General features: G+C 40.4%; 1 protein-coding gene across 3 annotated transcripts in view; it reads left to right on the top strand.

The window, feature by feature from the left end:
- HPCAL1 (hippocalcin like 1) overlaps positions 1-16,515 on the top strand; it is a 172,404-nt gene that overhangs the window by 57,478 nt on the left and 98,411 nt on the right. Inside the window, exon 2 of one of the 3 annotated variants that reach the window (XM_075201441.1) lies at positions 12,343-12,405. The exons of 1 other annotated variant lie outside the window; for it this stretch is intronic. The gene's annotated coding sequence lies outside the window, so the exon portion shown is untranslated. Of the gene's footprint in view, positions 1-12,342; positions 12,411-16,515 lie in introns of all 3 variants that reach the window. One more of the 3 variants, XM_075201442.1, reaches the window with a different exon arrangement.

The raw sequence follows: 16,515 nt of genomic DNA, 5'->3' as shown, positions 1-16,515 counted from the left end.
GACAATCTCAGATGTCCAAGACTTGTGCAACTAAGCTCACAATGCCGTCCTTAAGGCCCCCCATCATCACAAGACAAGAGGAGACGAGCATTGACCAATCTCTATTTACTTAGCTTGAGAATGTGTTTAATATTTTTTTAGTGGAGAGCTAAGTCTTTGGTTCACTGGACACTACTATTGAAATGTGTTACGCAACGTATTTCCAACATCTTCGATGTCTCTCTTATCAAACCTTAACGTGCTACTGTCAGCAGTGTTACTATATTGGGCCATCTTTGCTACTAATCCTGGCACCTGTCTGCTCCTTCTCTCCCCTGTTCTGTCCTTAAATGTGCAATACCTGATTTAAAGAGATAGCTTACGGCACACTGCGGTGCTTCAACAACATGTATTCTGTGATTTTATATTCTGTTGGCTATGTGAACATTGGAGTAACCGTTACTGTCCTGGCTTGTCCTATTGTCCCTGTATTTCTGATCACCTGTTCCTGATCCAGGCTGTCTTTGACCCTGACCTTTGATTCGTATGGTGACCTCACATCCACAATAAGGTGGCCTGTGCCCGTATTACGGCATTTCAGTGACCCTGAAAGCTAATGGTGCTTGAGAAACTCTCAGAAAAATTTTGATAACTACAGACGTGATTCTAGATTATCCGAGTATAACTGTGTATATAAAAAATGATTGGCTAGATGGCCTTCTGTAACGCATCGGTCCCGCAAATAGTACCTGTCTCGTTACCCACATTTCATTCATCTGGAAACTGCCACGTTCCAGCATCAGACAAACTTCATTCATTCAGCTACATTCAGTTCTGCACAGGTGCACTTCTATTGCACTTCTGGACCTCCCTCCTCTTGTTATTGGCTGAGCATTCCTGAAGCACTATTTAAACCTCCTGGATTCACCTGTCTGATGCCTGTTCTTCAAGGTTACTTCCTGCAGCCTGTGGTTCTGGTTCCTGTTCTTGTGGTTTGCCTGTGTTCCAGTCTGCTCTCAGTCTCTGGCCGTGTTGAACTATCGCTGCTCCAGAACTGATATTACAATCTCAACTGTACTTCATCGTGACAGCTCCAGTTCTCTCACCACCACCACTCAGAGCCGCTACTACTACTGTGACTCATCGGCTGTTACTACGAGTTACCTTCATCACGTCAGTTTACTCTCAGTCTCCTGCTGTACTGAACTATTGCAGCTCCAGTACTTCTATACCATCTCTGATGTACTTCATCGTGACAGCTCCAGTTCTCTAACCGCTATCACTGTGAGCCACAACTGCCTTGGTGACTCATCGGCTGTTCTCCCTCAGCTACCTCTGCTTTCCCGTGTGTGCTCAGCTTAACTCCAGTGCTGTACTCCCGCTGTTCCAGTATCTCTACCAATCACTCCTGGATACACCATTGTGACAGCTTCTGCTCTTTCCCTGTTATACCACAGGACACCCGTTCTCCTAGTGCCTCGTTTGTTGCTGCACATCAGTCCAGTGGCGGATCCAGGGGGGGGGGGGGGGGCGATCGGGGCAGCAAAAAGCTAGGTCCCAGCCGGTGATCACAACGGGAGGGGGCGGGGCCAATCGCAGGTGGAAGGCGGGGTTTAACGCGGGGCAGCCAATCAGAGCAAAGGGGGCGTGATTATGCAAAATCGCCCCCCCTAAACATAAAGTCTAGATCCGCCCCTGCATCAGTCTTATCTCTAGTGTTCCTGTTCCCAAACCATATACCTGTAGGTTCTAGTCTCTACCCGCTTCGCCTGGCTCCCCTAGACCGTTCTGCTGTTCACCAACTCACAGGACCGCGACCTGCAGGTTTGGTGCTGCAAAGACCATACCTCCTTGCGGGGGTTCCTGGTGAAAACCACCTGCCTGTTAGACTCCGCGTCTGTGGGTGAGCCAAGCCATGTTCAGCAGAGCCTAGGGATCTATTTTCCATAAGCCAACCGTGACACCTTCATGGAAATGACTTTTAATTTTAAAACCAATATTATTTTACAAATTTAATAATAAATGTGCAGTCACCCTTAGTAGTCCATGTAGCTATCCTATGTGAAATCATTGCTGGTCATTTGGACAACGCAGCCACCCTTATATTTAAATGTCTTATATTTTACTTCCTGAGTTTAGCTGACAGTTTTTTGTTTTAAGTTATTTATAGCCATCAATAAACTTTGTGGTTTTGGCAGTCGGTCTGGTGTCTTTCATGTGGCGCAGCTTTCAGCCCATTCATTGAACATAGGGTTATTTTAGTCATCGTTTTGTAATGCTTTCATAATATTTAGAAAATCACATTGCATAATTTTATATTCTAATTTTTACCATGAAAGTAGTTGTGAAGGGGTGTGAACAAGCACAGTACCAAGCCAGTGTCTGCACACATTTTATGTGGGTAGACAGAAGTAAAATGTAAGCATGGGTATTAGTTTTGAGTGGGTCAGAAAATACATATACTGCATCCAACTCTTAATATACCGCATATGGAAAACATCCGTCCTGGTCTGCAAATTGCTATACATTTGTAAGCCTGAGTCCCGTACTTCCCAGTTGTCACAATTTAAGCCGGACAGTCCTGATTTGAGGGGACTGTTCCAATAGTCAGCAATAATTGACATTTTTGTCCCGACTTTGGGGTAGAAGTTGGGAGATATTGCGCCAGTCACCATGCTAATTCAAGGGTGTTTTTAAATGGAGCAGGGGCAGGATAGCACTAGGCAAGCCCCCAGAGTATGTTGAATACCTCCACCGGCATGACCACTCCCCATAGCAGGGCGGCCACACCCGCTTGTCCTGATTCCCAGAATGCCAATGTTGTGTTATGCACGCTTTGTCGCTATCCAATAACGATTGTCGAATCCCGATATGTGTTTCCAATGCACAAATATTTATTCTCAAAAAGTAGCAAATAATTCAAGCAAAATAATAATAAGTACAGCCGTTACTTATCGCAGGCGCTCTGGATCCAGTGAACAGTCATTCAGGTCTGAAGTCTGTGGTCAATATGACTGAACACTACATGAAAAGCTCCTGCTTATATGCAAACAGAAATACAGTAAAACAATGCAGATGGTGTGGCTTGCTTCTATTGGTCCAGGCTTCAGGAAGGTCCAGGGGGTTGCAGATCATAGGCTAGTTCAAACTAAAGAATCCAAAGGTGGGGGTCATCTCTCCAGGGGATGTGCTCCTTTCTTCCCGCCAAGACTCCAGTTACAACTAGTCCATTAGCATTTTATAGTCAGCATCATATTAAAGGTTTATTCCCTAACATCAATAACTAGAGTATGCAATGTGCGATCTCTTCGCTGAATGAACCTGACAGCTGCTGATGTAAAGGGAATCAATATGATACCAGACATGACACGTTTCCTTTAACCTGTACCATATGTATTACTAATGTGCATATAACTTATAATATTACACATAAACACTACTATATTTTGACATAAATAACTATGTGTTGTGACTATAATTAATGTGTACTATTTACAAAGATGCGTATTGGTGCGACTGTGTGTAAATGTGTAAAAACCGCTATTGCCACGTGTTACGGCTGCGTACGCCCTTCTACGCTGTAGCGTGCAATACGCATCTTTTCAGACAAAGACAACCAAATCTGCTCGATATCAATTGAAATGACTTTATCCAATTTGCTGACTTCGACAGTTGGGAGGTATGGAATCTACATGTGACATCTTATTACAACCCTGTAATACATAATCTGCAGTATATCAAGGGAAAGCCACTTCAAAGTTGTCCAGCACTAGGCGGACAATCACACTGTGACTTGAACACAGTCGAGCTTTAGCAGGGCGGTAACCAAGGCTATTCGACAGGAGCAAACGCCCAGGGTGCGACGCTGAAGGGGCACACAGTTTATGGATATTTTAGGTTCATTTGGTTGAAATTGAGGGCTGGGAAGGGGGCGACCGTTTTCCTTCTCGCCCTAGGTACTAAAATTTTAAGTTACAGCTCTACTCTTTAGTGATTAATATCTGATTCCGGCCAACCCATTGCGATTCAGATTTATCCACCCATCACGACTGGATGTTACTTCTATTGAGGGGAGTTACGAATATGATAATAGCGCAGTATTAGTTTCATAGTAAAATGCTCTTCACACCTAGTTACACAGCAATAGGTCTTAGCATGCGGCATTTAGGACTGGGATTCAGCTCCATATAATAAATAGGGAAGGCAAGTGTAGTGATGTAACTGTAATACTGTTTGTTTCTCTATTACTGACTAGTGCCATTGTCGTACTTGTGTCGGCCCTGGTATTTAGAAAGCTGCATACAAATAAAATGTACATTTTTGGGACTATTTATAGAATAAAATGACAGTGGTCATTATGGTTTGTAACTAAATCCAAGGTCTATATTTGCATGCTTGTTGCAGAACAATTAGTTTGTAAGCCTGACTGGGGCAGGGAGTCAAGTGCTCTCTGATTGTACAGCGTTGTGGACTATGTAGGAGCTATAGAAATAAACGGATAATAATACAGGTTCAGAAAAGCAAAAAACTGAAAAATGTGAATCATTTCTGCAACATTGTATTTTTTGTTTGGTAGAATGGTAAATGACTGAGCTGGTTGTGGTCCAGGCAGAGCAAGGTACCGTGCCATATATAGGAGATAACATATTCATTACGTTCTGTAATGTTCATCCTGTAATAGCTTGGGATTACCAAACATTGTTATCCTCCAGCTTTTCTCAGGTGGTGCTATTTTTATATAATCTGCATTAGGGAAGCGTTAGGCATCTTTTCAGTTACAGCACAGAGTTAACAAGATTTACTATATTTAAAAAAAAAAAAACTACACATAGCATTAGAACAGGTTGTGATAGTTAAGAAGGGTGAGAGGACAGCTCGCAGGATTAATATTTAACCTTTCACTTTCTGGTCTCTCGTTTGCTGATCTGTCAGTTGTTATGTGATGCTGTAGTATGTACACAGTGTGTGCAAGATAGTGACATTAAAGTGTAGGCTGTTGTCTCCACATAAAGGAGGCAGCCATTTTGTCATCCACTCAATGGTCTGATTATCAGTTCACTGTGGCATGAGTGCCCAATATCTCAGTGATGTCACTACTTCCAAGTAAATTGAATCTACCCCTTTATATTGTGAGGTATATGAAATTATTTTCTGGAAAAATCAAACACCCGGGTTGTTCTTTATCATCATCATCATCATCATTTATTTATATAGCGCCACTGATTCCGCAGCGCTGTACAGAGAACTCATTCACATCTTTCCCTGCCCCATTGGAGCTTACAGTCTAAATTCCCTAATATATAATTATATAATATATATAATTTAGGGGAGGGTTTGCTTTATTTAGTGGTTACCAGGATTGGAATCGGAAGTGTATATTAGCCACCGGACTTAGGGCCTGATTCATTAAGGATCTTAACTTAAGAAACTTCTTCAGTCTCCTGGACAAAACCATGTTACAATGCAAGGGGTGTAAATTATTATTCTGTTTTGCACATAAGTTAAATACTGACTGTTTTTTCATGTAGCACACAAATATCAACTTTAAATTTCAGTGTACAAATCAGCTATCAAGTATTTGTGTGCTACATGAAAAAACAGTCAGTATTTATCTTATGTGCAAAACAGAATACTAATTTTCACCCCTTGCATTGTAACATGGTTTTGTCCAGGAGACTGAAATGAGAAGTTTCTTAAGTTAAGATCCCTAATGAATCAGGCCCTTAGTTCTGTATTGCACCCTATTCATCAGACTATGGTCGTTTTTTTAGTCTAGTCAAATTGGGGTATGATTTGTATACTATCTGAGAGATTTGGATCTTCCTTTGGTTCGTCAGATCAGATCATTTTAAAATTTGTGGAGATTTTATATATTAGTCACCAAGTTTAAGAATTGATTTTTACACTAGACATCAGGATAGGCTTCTAATGTGTATATACTAGCTACCAGACTAGTGTCTGTGTTGTACACTAGCTGTCAGATTGGGGTCTGCATTGTATACTAGCGGACAGATCAAATGTTGATCAATGTTCATCTTTTCAACAACACGGGTGGACAAATTGGGGAAAGATTCAGTCACATAAGCATCAGGATCTGCATGCATATGGAAAGATTGTTATGAATTTTTGATGCGTTGGACAAGCAAATTCCAAATTTTTAACCTTATCTAAATCTCTTATTTTTGGGGAATGATTGACAATATTTCTTGGTATGCTGTGAGCACTGTGGATTATGAACACCGGCAGATATTGAACTTCACATACAATGACATAAATGTGGTGATTTTACTGTTCCTTAAGCTGGGTACACACTACACAGTTTTCATCCAATAATCGGCTAAATCAGCCGACATACGACCGCTCGTTCAAAAGTCGGGTCAGTGTGTGCAGTGACACGATGGTCGAAAGTCTGCCCAAATGGACGATTGTCGCCTCATTTGGTTGGTCGTACCGTTTAATATTTTCATTCCAATCTCGTTTCCGTTGTGTAGTTTGTATAAACTTCCGACCGATCCACAACAGTGAGTATGAAATTACAGTCATTGCTCACGACAACATGGCTGTAAAAAGTCGCTAAAGGGACCTCCACTCTTCCCTTTATCGTCCTAAACAAGGCTAGTGTGTATGCAGTCCATGGACCGAGCGATCAGACCATCGATCGCATGTAAAATCGCTCGGCATAAAAAGTTGGTTGAAATTTCTGTAGTGTGTACCCAGCTACTCAGCCAGATGAATTACAAACTTTTTTTTTTGTCTTGTATAAATAATGTGAAGGACTCAGTGTAACTAAGTAGCTGGAGTGTTTGCTGTGTTTGTAGTGGAGTTAATAATTGATGCTAAACTGCTGCACGTGAAAGAGGCTGTAATTTTAATGTTGCATTCATTAGGAAATTGCAACTAAAGAGTCACCTATAAAATGTTGACGTTTCAAGTTAGTTTGTAAAGTATTCCATCAGAATTGTTCTGTCTTTGAATTAGAAACATGGTTTACATTTTGGAATACTTTAGCCAGATTAGTCTAGATATGTGATCGGTTGTAAATAGGAGCTAAAGAGACCTTTTTAAAACTGTGCTGCAAAATATTCATCTTGTTTTGCCACAAAATTGTGTATGTGTTAACAGCAGAATTTGGTTGTAAGTGTTTCTAGTACTACAACAACCACACCACGGAACAGAAATGATACATTTTTGCTTGGTGAGTCCCTGTCCTCCTTGAGCATGCTCAATGGAAAAGTGAGCTTGTACTGCCATCTTGAAGAGGGGCAGCTTCCCATCATCATCATTTATTTATATGGTGCCACTGATTCTGCAGCGTTTGGACAAAGAATATTTGTCAGTTCCATCAGCCCCATTGGAGGTTACAGTCTAAATTCGCTAACACACAGACACACACAGACTAGTGTTAATATTGTCAACAGCCAATTAACCTACCAGTCTTTGGAGTGTGAGAGGAAACCAGAGCACCCGGAGGAAACCCACGTAAACACAAGGAGAACGTGCAAACGCCACACAGATAAGGCCATGATCGGGAAATTAACTCATAACCCCAGCGCTGTGAGGCAAAAGTGCTATCGCACTGCCCCTTCTGCCTCTGTGTTCACCAACGCCAAGAACAATTAAAAAATATTCCTATGAATTCCACTACAATTGCCCTGCACTCTAAGAGCCACCACCAGTCTGTTCTGGACATTAAAATCCCCAGCACCGTCCTTCAACTCGGCTGCTACTTCAGGAAGTTAAACCCCGGAGTCTGGGCCACCCACAGACCTTCTGGCAAATATTCTTTATGAGGGATTATAGGCAAGAAATACCACCACTAAGAATGTAAATAGACCAAAAACCTGCCATCGACTGGCCAGGAAAATAGTGTTACTGATTTTAGCTCCCTTAACTCACATGGATGAAACTGGTGCTATATCAGTCTTAATCTTACGTTCCTTTTAAAGACAACAAAATTTTCAACGCCAACAATTACAGATTGTTTTTACACGTCTTATGTGTTTTTCTCTGTGGTTGATGCTCATACACATCACAGCTGCTTCATAGCATTGAACTAGTTTAAAACTCCCATTTAAAACAATATTTAGTCAGAGCAGCTTCTATTGCTATTGTACTGCATATATGGTCATCAACACTTTCACGTGTCTTCTATCACTAAACAGTATCATGCATACTAAAAAGTACGGAATGAAAGCTCCGGTATGCCTTAAACACTAATTCCACCCAAAACAATTTTTTAAGCAAACCCTCCCCCTTCTTTCCAACTACCATCGTCATAGTTTATCCCTGCCAGCACTATAAACGCTTTTTTTTTTTTTTTTGTTCCATGCTTACAACCATTAATCAAAGCTAAGAAACTGGTAAAATTCCAAGTATTTATGTTATGCAAGCCTTGTGTCAATTGTCATAGAATTCAGTAAGTAAAGAAAAGAGGGTGTAAGTTGTTTCCTCATTAGAAACAGAAATCCCAACTTCCTGCACCTTTAATAAAATTTGACAAATGATATTGGCATGGGCAGGATTTATAACATTCTAAAAATTCTTGTTATTTAATTCTACATCTCACACTGCACGTAGCTTTAAACCCCCTGCTTCTGCACACAAGAATACAGCTTTAGCCATTTAGAATGTAAATAAACATGGGACATCTGTGAAGCACTGTAATGGCCTCCTTAAACTTGAAAAATTATTTGTACCCATCAGATAAATTCAGTCTTTTGAAGGCTAGAATGTTATGTTTTTGTTTTTTGAGACGAAGGTCAAAAACTTCTATAGCATTTGTTAAAGGAAAGTATTCGGTGCTTGGGAAACAGAAGTCAGATATACACTTCTGTAGCCACAGTTATCCCAAAAGGGTGTGTGTTATGCAGCTAAACAAATGGAAAGAGATCCTCTTTGGGATAACCTGAGTTCACTCTTGGACAACTCCTATATTTGTAGCTGCTTTGAACTGTTTAGAGTAAAGACTTTGAGGGTGGATGGTTGCAGTTGGAGGAAAGTGTGTTATAGATAAGATAACTGCGCCACCCGCCTCGATAATTGCGTCACCCTGATTTATACACACACTTCAGTTTAGAGTTACATCTGAAATCTGGGTTTTTAGTTGTATTTTTGGTCCCGACACAAAGTAAGTGCCAGTTCTACGTGTACCATACAAGTACTAACTTGCGCCTCCGGATACGCCTGAGCGCGCTACAACTCTAAATACGCGGACGTATTTAACTTGCATCCTTGTGTATTTGTGTGGGCGCAAACTTGCAAATGTGTGTGCAACTCTAAATCACACCTTTGTCATTAAAACATAAGAATTTACCTTATTGATTAAACATTGCAACCATCCTCTGTAATTAACACTTAATTACGATCCTGGAAAGCTAGAATGAATCAGTCTCCTTTGCCTTGCATAGAATGTCAGTGGCATTTGGGAAGAGTTGATAGCGATGCAGAGGAAAGAGAGAGTTTACTATTAAAGTACAGTCAAGTCTGCATTTAATGTTCCCTGATTTTACACGTTCTTGGAAGTTACACTTTTTCTTCTGGGTTTCCTCGAGCACCGATATATTCCAACGGGTCCTCTTCTCCGAATTTACACCACAAACTTTACCCAGATGATGTACAGTATTTTGTGTGGTCATATAGCTGTACAGTATATTTCTTGTGTATCATTGAAAGTGTTCAGTGCCATAACTAATGCAAAAGTTAACTAGTGTACATACAATATATAAGAAAGTACGTGATAGCTCATATAAAGGTAAACTTAGATTATTTTATTTTTTGCTTTTAAAAGTCCACTATTTGTAGACATTTTGCATGTTGGAACAAATTGTCTAACAGAATAATCCAATGTCGTCAATTGCAAATTGTCTTGCGTGCTTTGCTTTATTTTACTGGACGTTAGGGGCTTTTTTAGATTTTTTTCCCCGTTTGCCAGGATTTTACACTTCTATTTACTGGTTCCTGTGAAAAACATCAAACATAGACTATCAATTAACTACTTTATGTTAATTTTCAAGTTTTCTATGAGAGTTTTCAAACCTTCCCCTGTTTTCTAATGTGTTGGCCAAACGTTCAGTCGTCTCTCTCCATAATCTGACAACTTTACTTCTAATACTTCTTTAAGAAAATATGTTTCATTACCCATAATCATTTATCCAGGCTTGGTAGGTTCCTCCAGATAGCATCTTGGCAGAACTCGGATAGAGGATATCTGCCAACTGCATTCTTTTTTTTTTTTCTCCACGGTTTGACCCACATGAAATATTTAGCATGATTTGCTCCAGGAAAATGCACCCGATAACATATTGACCGATAGAAGCTTTTACTGTTGGAAACCAGCACTCAAGACTGCAGAGTTGGTTACGTTGGCACCACATGTGCACTTGTCCATCAGGAACGTGGGGAAGGATGATTGATCATGTTACTTACCTCCACTGCTCATTGTCAGTAGGTCTGTGCTCTGATCACCGCTAAACTCACAAATGTGCATTGCCGGGTTTGATGAGCGGTTATGTATTAGTCTGACTGTGATGTCCTGCTGTTTGGAGTCCTCCTCGGACCATTTTTGATTAAACCGTCTGCTCACACTGCAGCTGGAAGTATACAGTCAGTTGATCTGCAGCTGTTCACCTATATTGTGTTGCACAAGTTAATTCACAGATACCACGAACCTGTTCTGCCCATTGTTGCCCTTTGCTGATGTTGTTCCTCCAGAGTTCCATGCGGACATCACCTTAGACACTGTTGCTCGCGAAACATTAAGAAGTTGAGCTGTCTTGTTTACCGAAGCTCCTGCCAAACGCACCCCTTTCAGTCACACCTCATTCAAATTTAGGGGGTATATTTACTAAACTGGGTTTGAAAAAGTAGAGGTGTTTCCTATAGCAACCAATCCGATTCTAGTTATCATTTTATAGAATGTAGTAAATAAATATCTAGAATCTGATTGGTTGCTATAGGCACATTTACCCACGGTGTTTCCATTTTTCCCCCACAACCTATCTATGCGTGTGTGTAACATATCTATATAATTAAGATCTCTTATCCGCAATCTCATTATCTAGTAAATTCAGAAAATCAGCACATAAAAAAGTAAATAATTGCTGCTGCTGGATAACAATATCTTACAATCAAATCTGACCACTGAGCAACACCTCTTATGATCACCGGCAGGTGTACAGCTAAACAATGTAATGCTGAGCCACTCTGTCAGTCTCTACATTGGTTGCATATTTTTCAACAAATCCAATATAAAATTATTCTACTAACACACAAGGCCGTCAACAATATTGCACCGACATACATCTCCTCACTTGTCTCAATATATCTCCCAACTCGACACCTCCGTTCTGCACAAGATCTGCGTCTCTCATCACATCCTCCCATTCTAGGTTACAGGACTTTTTTCGGGCTGCACCCACTTTGTGGAATTGCCTCCCTCGCACAGTAAGACTTTGCTCTAGTCTTCAAACCTTCAAGCGTTCACTGAAAACCCACCTCTTCAGACAAGCTTATAATATTCCTTAACCAGCCTCTTAATCTCCCTAGATTACCCTATTACCACCCTCTACACAGTTAACACAAGACAACAATCCTCTGACCAACATTGCTGTGTGACTGATTACACAGCCCACTCAATACTTTTTACCTCTGCATTCTAGCTGGTCCAATGTGCAATATGATGTAGCACATGCCCATGTGTTTCAAACTCCAATTGTCCTATAGATTGTAAACTTGCGAGCAGGGTCCTCCTACCTCTCTGCCTGTATGTATTACCCAGTATTGTTTTATTACTGTTTGTTCCCAATTGTAATGTACTATGGAATCTGCTGGCACTATATAAATAGATGATGACGATGATGATTAAGGGAATGTTCAGGCATTTTCTGGGAAAGGTAGGGGGTCATTTTTAAATCTAATCTTGTGTATTTAAGTCTATTGCTTTAAATTACATAAAAACCTTATCTGGAAAGTCCTAAACATTCCAATATACAGACACGAACACACATGTCAAGTGTGTGTCTCCAGACCTTTTATAGAAAAAGTTTTGTAGCAGCCAAAAACACCCCTGTAAAATTCCTGCATGTAATCCTGATCAGGTGGCTGCATTGTAGGCTTTGAAGAATGCACAGGTTGGTTAGGCACTAATTTGTGTTTTATATGCATGTCTCTACCCATAATCCTCGTCTACACTTTAGCCAGGGTATGACAATGGGATGAATAGTGCTGGCAGCCTCTTTTGTAATATGCTGTGGAGAATTTTTGTCACTCTACCCTGACCAGACTTATTATGTTCAGAATGTGACTATGCATTAAATACCCTGTGGCTTGATGTTAAAGTACTCTCTGTTATTTCTTTTGCTACAGGATCACACTCCACTAGTCTCACATTGCACCGACTCGGGTTTTGATGCAGAAGTCTCCATTTTGGTAAGGTCAGACTTGTCATCCTCTCCTGTTTTTTTTTTGTTTTTGTTTTTGTTTTTTTGTGCATTGCAAAAGTTAGGGCTGTAAAGGATGATTAAAATTGATTTGTCATTTCAACATAAAACTGCTTTGCTTTTAAAGGATCAAATAATGATTTAATAAGCAATCCCTGTGTTGTTGTTTCCTCAAAAGTTAATGCTTTAAGGATATTCCTTTGTGAGAACATGTGGTATAAATTGTTGCCCCCACATCATTTTTCACCTGTCTACTTAAATTAAGACATTGGAGGTGCAGGAAAAGACAGTCGTCGCCCTTATCATCATCATCATCATCATCATCTATTTATAGAACGCCACTAATTCCGCAGCGCTGTACAGAGAACTCACTTATATCAGTCCCCATTGGAGCTTACAGTCTAAATTTCCTAACATACACACACAGATCAACAGAGACGAAGGTCAATTTAATAGCAGCCAAGTAACCTACTAGTATGTTTATGTTAGAATTATAATTGTAAATTATTTTCTAAAAGTTAGCATTTATGGAACCCATGACTATATTCCTAAGAATAATTAGCCTAAGTTTTACTGAATTAGACAGGTGACCAACCCCACGGTGATTAATTATACTGCAAGAAGGAGACCTCTGTCTATTAATAAGATACAGATTTTCTATCGCTACTTATTTCAGCAATAGAAAATCGGTTATCGACGCAGATAGAAAGAAAATATCGCCGAGGCAATCAACTTTACCGGTGCACGTCAAGTATTGGCTCCAGCTCCACTTATAAAAAAGAAAAAAAAAATGTTTAAAACATTATTTTTAAAATAATTTTGTTTAGAAATAATGCTTTAAATAATAAATAAGGCTTTTATCTCTCGGTATATCCAGGGCCAGGTTAAAGGAATGGAGGCCCCCATAAGCAAACCGAGGGGGGGGGGGGTGGTGGTCCTAGTGCTTTGAAACCCCTCTGCAAGCATGGGGCACTGTATAATTGAGGTGGCTGGACCCTGCCCCGCTTCACACAGCTTGTTACCTAACAGTAGTGCACTCAGCATTGCCCATGTATATTATGGGGATAGGAAGAGTAGGAGAGCAGCCAAGCACTGTCTAAAATTATAGCCACGCCCCCATGCATGCTTGTTACGCCCACTAGTGGCGTGGTGTGGAAACCCCCTCTTCAAATACTGCGTTTGCCCTTGGCCCCTGCGCTAAGGGGGCCTCCATTTCCCCGTGAGGCCCCCCCTGTGAGCCGCACCCCCCTTTCCCCCAGTAAATCTCTTAACTGGCCTAGGCTGCTGCCGGCGACAACATAACAGTAGCTGTTTTTTACATAGCAAGAACCTTTGAATGATATCAATATGTATTTATAAACTACTGTAAGTGATATCTGTATAAACAGTGAGTTCTGACGTAATTACTTGAGATTTCTGTTACCTGCATACTAGTATATATTTTAGTATCTCTAAGATTAGTATCTACATTTATTTTGACTCCTCGCTTCCTGAAAATCTGCAGCTTTTAAAGGGCAACCGACGCCTTCAGACCATGGAGGCAGCCATTTTGTAGCTGAACCAATATTTACAAGAATGAAGCCTAGAAACCACGACCTGACTGAGGCATGAGGTATCCTATGATGCACGTTCTATGTGGGAGCTAGAGGTTTAATTCTATTTTTCAGACTGAAAACAAAGTAAAGCGTGTTGTGAGCTTGGTGTATTTCTGCAGCAGAATAAATGGAATACGATTGCTGATAGCTGCTGTAAAGGATTAGCTGTGAACACAAAGAGCGGTGTGTCAGGCATACAATGTAGACTTCTTTTGTGGAATAAGCTTTGCTGAATGAATCAGGCGGCGCAGATTAGTATGTACAGGTCATCTCGACCCAAAACACCCTCCTCTGATCTTGCTTTTTACACTTATTTTATTGCTAATGAAATTTTGCTCCATACTCTCCAGTGAACTTCCCTTAATATTAGATGTTTATGATTGTGAAATTATTATATAACTGTCAGAAAGCCGAACGCCAGGCTTCTGTGGTGCTTCCGTACTTTCTGATTATCTGTTTTTTATTTGGGATCACACCTGCTGCAGTTCGACAAATATTTGCAAAGTATGCAGGTGGTAAGCTCCTATTGACAGTAACTCTTCTTTTATGAAACACTGTATGTGACTGGAAATTCTGTCAAAAAATCCACCTCATACTTCCTTTTAGGTCTGAAGTAAGGTAAAGCAGATCTAAGAATCTATTTCCATTTATCTTTTAATTTGGGTGCATCGTGATTTTCAATTGAGCATTTTGTGTGGAAAAACAGGATCATTCCTGTGAAAACCAGGACACACGGAGCCGTAGACAAACAGAGGCCGCCATATTTGTGGGCTTCTGCAATATTCATGAGTATCAACATACATTGTTATCTAATGTATACTGGTCATACCTCGTGATTGTGTCATGCAGAGACTGGTTTGTGGCACTTTCCACTCGGTGACTCCCATTTAGGTTATACGGTATGTTCGCTATAAATCTAGTGAACTAACTCTCACTGTGTATTAGAGTACACCTAATGGAAAATGGTATATTGTTATCATAATACATAAACTTTTAATTGGCCTGATATCAATGCCTGCTACTGGTCTGTGTATGTGTGTGGCCATGTACTGACCATTATCTGATTGTTCGGCCTGAACACCAGATAGTTGTATCTGTCCAAATTGGCCGCCCATGTGAGAGGCCAAGTTAAGAATGGATCCAGTCTTGGCCGAATGATGGCGTTGGCCAGCTTAGACCCAAATGACAGGATCGACCTGTCTGTGTGACTAGTATAAGGGTAATTCTTTATAAATTTTATCAAAGGTCAAATACCTCTACTGGGTGTCTAACAAGGTTTGTGGTGGCGAATGAGTCAGAGCTAGGAATGGGAGGGAGTGTGAAAGACTTGTTTGTTCATTTTCACTTGATAGAAGTAAAACAGGAAGTCTGCAGATAAAACAGCTTTACTATGTGCTTTATTTCCACCAGAAGCTGAAAAACAAAGATTTACAAATACTATTAATATTAGCTGGGATGTACTGCAACTGAAATTCCTAGCTTTGTAATCTGTTACAAACACAACACTTTAAACCATTGTCAAAGTATCTACTGTCACAGTCCCAAGACTTTAAGGTGCTTTAAATCATACTTTCCCGCTCTCTTGGAATGTCCGGGAGAATCCCAAATTCCGGATAGGTCTCCTGGCAGAGCAGGCCATTCTACTGCCCACTTCCTAGGGAAGTGGTCCTCGAAGATGGAATTCCCCTTGAAATGCATCATTTTGGCCTGCACCCGGTGGTGAAATGACGTGTTGGTGGCATTGCTACATTGGGGTGGGCGACGGAGAAAAATGATTCGATCCTACGCCCCTCTCTTACGCCCCACCCCCTTCCACACTTTCACTTCTCCTCCCCTCCGGGATTTCTCTTAGGGGATAAAATATATATTTGTATGCTTTTAATGCACCTTTCTCTACGCAGACTACAGTATAGCCAAGAGACACTGTACCATAGCTAAACCTTTCTCTGCCCTTCAAAGCAATGCTCTGGGTTAGCCAATTGTATTTGTTTTATCAGTGTTCCTTTGCCTGAAGCTTCCAGGGAATGATTACTTTACCCCCATAAGATCTTTCATACATTGTAAAACAGGTGTCTGTATCCAATTTTCATCATATTTAGGTGTAAACCTGCACATTATTTGTTCCACAAAATAAACATGTGTCAAACTAATTCTGACAAAACTACCCCAGATGCACAAATCAGGCTTTTATTATAAAATATATTTAACTTTTTTGTGCTAAAAATAGATGTTTTCTGTGTAATAATAATTTATTAACACAAAATCTACTTCAATGTCACAAAATGAAGTTGTGTAATGATTTTGTGGTTTTTTTCAGTTACAAAATTATTTTAACTCCAAAATCATGTTAATTACAAATGTTTTAAAATTAGGGTCCATTTTTGACAGAGGCCAATTAACTTACCAGTATGTTTTTGTAGTGTGTGAGGAAACTCACGCAAACACGGGGAGAACATACAAACTCCACACAGATAGGGCCCAGGTGGGAATTGAACTCATGACCC

This window comes from Mixophyes fleayi, chromosome 3 (assembly GCF_038048845.1).
Source record: "Mixophyes fleayi isolate aMixFle1 chromosome 3, aMixFle1.hap1, whole genome shotgun sequence".
NCBI lineage: Eukaryota > Metazoa > Chordata > Amphibia > Anura > Limnodynastidae > Mixophyes > Mixophyes fleayi.
The sequence above is the reverse complement of the archived record's forward strand: the minus strand, read 5'-3'. Positions and strand labels throughout refer to the sequence as shown.